The sequence below is a fragment of the Pectinophora gossypiella genome, chromosome 9 (genome assembly GCF_024362695.1).
Source record: "Pectinophora gossypiella chromosome 9, ilPecGoss1.1, whole genome shotgun sequence".
NCBI lineage: Eukaryota > Metazoa > Arthropoda > Insecta > Lepidoptera > Gelechiidae > Pectinophora > Pectinophora gossypiella.
The window spans coordinates 15906276-15909788 of record NC_065412.1 but is presented as its reverse complement, the minus strand read 5'-3'; the positions used below and the strand labels follow the sequence as shown (position 1 = coordinate 15909788).

At 31.7% G+C, this 3513-nt stretch overlaps 1 long non-coding RNA gene across 1 annotated transcript; it reads right to left on the bottom strand.

Annotated features, from left to right (window-relative positions):
• Nucleotides 1-7: 7 nt before the first annotated feature.
• On the bottom strand, nucleotides 8-1548 carry LOC126369747 (uncharacterized). The gene is made up of 3 exons (XR_007566759.1): nucleotides 1217-1548; nucleotides 911-1143; nucleotides 8-600 (listed from the first exon to the last, which is right to left on the bottom strand). It is a non-coding gene; the product is annotated as an uncharacterized LOC126369747 (long non-coding RNA).
• Nucleotides 1549-3513: the final 1965 nt, after the last annotated feature.

Below are 3513 nucleotides of genomic sequence, written 5' to 3'. Positions count from 1 at the left end.
AACCCGGTGTCGACATATCACAAAAATTACTTTGCGATCCTTTGGATGGCATGTGAAGCTGTTGGTCCCAGTTACTACTTACTAATATAAACACATAGTTGTTACATAAACCATGTCAGGGGACTTGGTTTATGTAACAACAGGGTGGCTCAGTAATAATCCTATAACAGGGTTGATGAGGTTCGCCATCCACCTCACAAGCTATGTAATAGGAGATGATGAGATGTATGGTTACATTATTAGTAAGTAGGTATATAAAAACTTAACAATAACATTAAAATATACATAGTTATTTTTTTTATTATCTATTTAATGATAAGGCCGCCTATTGTACTAATTTTATTTCTCTTTTGTTTTGTATTTTGTTTTTTCCTGTTTGTGCAAAAAAGTATTTGTTATGTTATGTTATGATATGATAATATAAAGTGATTTAAGCTCATAGGTAGTTTAACAACATCTATGAACATAAATAGCTACTAACTACATACAATGCAACGGCACACTTAACACAGCTTTACTGTTCACTAAATATTAATGCTTTCGATGTGAGCTCATCCTGCAAACAACCATTCATCTCTAATTCAAGCATCCATCAGGCATCTGAAAGCAAATATGAATGTTCTAAAAATTAATTGTAGTTTTGCCGTCCCTATGGAGTCAATAAATATAAATTAGGCCCTCCATACACATACAATAATATATTGCAGAATATACCTGATTGTAGGTAACAATATTATTTAATGATTGTAACAATATTATTTAATGTGAAAAGATGGAATTTAAACATTGCCAACATTAAATTGAAATTAGAACAATGTTTAATCATAATTATGGCCTTATAGCAATTATGATTCAAACACATAACTTTTAAATGGCACAACATAAATTAAAATCCTTATTATTTTATTACCTGTCTTGGAGATATTTGTTTTTCTGTATAATACCACTTATCACTTTTTTTCCATAAGCCTATGGCCTGTGATTTTGTCTTCTTGAGTGCCTGTTCAAAGATATTCCACAACTTATACAGTCACAATTGTTTCCAACTCTGACTGGAACATTCTTCAGGAGACTTGTTATTGTTGCTCGCATCTCTTAGTACGAGTATGAGTTAGTATGACAAAGTCGATCAGCATCTAACACCTATAAATAAATAACTTTATAATAACAGTGTCTTTTGATTGTATGTTACTTACATTACAATTTATCTACGCACATTATAGACAAACTTATTATCATATCAGCTCTTTCCAAAACACATAATGATTCTGGAAATTTTTACAGTAGAATGTTGACGCAAAAAACGGGGAAGTACGGCTCGATTCAATGAACTTGTAAACTACAAATTCTAACAAAATAGGAAATAAGTAGCACAGGAAAATATCAAGAGAACTTCAGCAACGAGATCAAGAAAAATATAACAAGGTATTTTTTTTTTCTCGAAGGTAAAGGTAACTACGTCCATACAGCCATGTCTAAGGTATTTTTTTTTTTGCATAAACTTTCGAGTTATGAAGCGGCTTGTTGGCATGAAGCGAAAATAGATTCCGATATAATAACACTGTCGCGAATGTTTTACGACTAACTTAATGCGATCATTAACCACAAAACACCACTTCCACTTCGTGTTAATTATTTAGATTATTCAATGAAGAAAGCAACTGTCCCGTTCCCGCCAAAAAGATAAAAAAAAATAACAACTACGTTCATTTTTTTTTGGTTGTTTTTGTATCGCAAAAAACGGAGAAGTAGGAGTTGGAATCATTAAATAAGGCAAAGGAAACATAACACATACAGCCAAATATACTACGTTAAATTCGTTAAAAACAATAGACTTATTTTCATTTTTTCAAATCGGTAGGCAATGGAATCTACAGGTTACGCTAAGGTATTATGCCATATAGCCTCATCTTCTAATTACCTGGGGCCATAAACTCAAATTATTAACCGGTTTCCTTGACGCCATCGCCTATGGATACACAAAGCTATCTATATTTTTTTGGGGAACGTAGCTTGGAATGTCTGTTATTGTGATACGAATTAAAAGTCCGAATAAACTTTCAAGTTATGAAGCGGCTTCTTGGTACGTACCGAAAATAGTTAGTACCACTTTGTTTATTGAATATTTATTTATACTATATTTATATATTTTTCCGATACAACAACACTAAAGAGAATGTGTTTTTCGATTAATTCTTCACTTCGTATTAAATATTTAGATTATTCAATAAAAAAAAAAAACAACTTTCCCGCCAAAAAACCACGGAAAAATTAATGAAAATACTCAATCTCCGTTGCTTATTTAAAAAAGTTAAATGGTACTGAAGTGACAAAACGAAATTAGATTTTGTTGCTTATTTATTAATTCCATCGATATCTATGCGACCAAGTCAAAAAAATAAGTACCTCAATATTTTCCGATATTGGCTGTTTGAATTTGCTTTGCCAGTATTTCTTTGTTAGGCGCATGGAAAAAAAAAGTAAATTCAGTACCGCTACCGAAACCGTTGGCGCGAAAAAGTGACAAGCGTTTTTTCACTTGTATTCCAAGATTTCCAAAGGTAAGTCGATTTTGTTATTAATAATTTAACAATTATTTATAAATATTTAGGTATATAATAAGGTAATAATCTTTGAAATCGTAAAAAAGTTAGCCATATAAACATAATTAGGTATTATAATTGTAAGATCTTTAACTTTCTGTAGGTACTGATTCTCTTTTTCACATAATGAAAGTGAGAACGTTAAAAGGTAAGTACCTATCTACTTAAAAGCTATAATTCTTATTTTATTGTGTATTAGATAAACACAAATAGTATAGAAGTGGTTTGTTTACAGATGAAGCGTTCAAGCGTTGAGATTCCATCGTGCTCTACAATGCTTCGCCGTCGCGTCGACGACGAACAGCAGGGCCTCTATGACGAGACTGCTGCGACCTGCGTCGGTGCCGGTAAGTATTTAGGTTTTAACGAGCTTAATATCTAATGCACATTTTTTATGTTAAATCCATTTTACGAAACGATCGATTGATTTTTATGTCTAAAATAGCCAGCCGCTTGACATCAGCCGTGGAAAAAACTTTACTTAATAATAGGTATTAGGTACCTAGGTATCTACTTAAATCAATTGTATTGCCCCTACTTATGCTGTGTGACTAGAATAGGCGATAGGTAATTACTATTCATATTTTAGAATATTTAAGTAGGTAGGTACCTATATGAAGTAAGTTAGTTAACTTATGATAAATTTAGATGGTCAGAGAAGTCATAAAACTGTAGATAATAAATAATAATAATAAGAGTGAATCCTTTTTGAATTATAACAATCGGAGTGATTCAGGTTTGACAGCAACCCATGTTGTAGCACAACAGTAACATTACTCATTAGATGACCTGTAAGTAATAAGTAGGTCTGTAACAAATTATAATACACACATAAGTTAACCTATGACCATAGTATTATTACTTATTCTATGCTATAGCAGTTACTCTCTTAATATTCTGAGTGACCTTT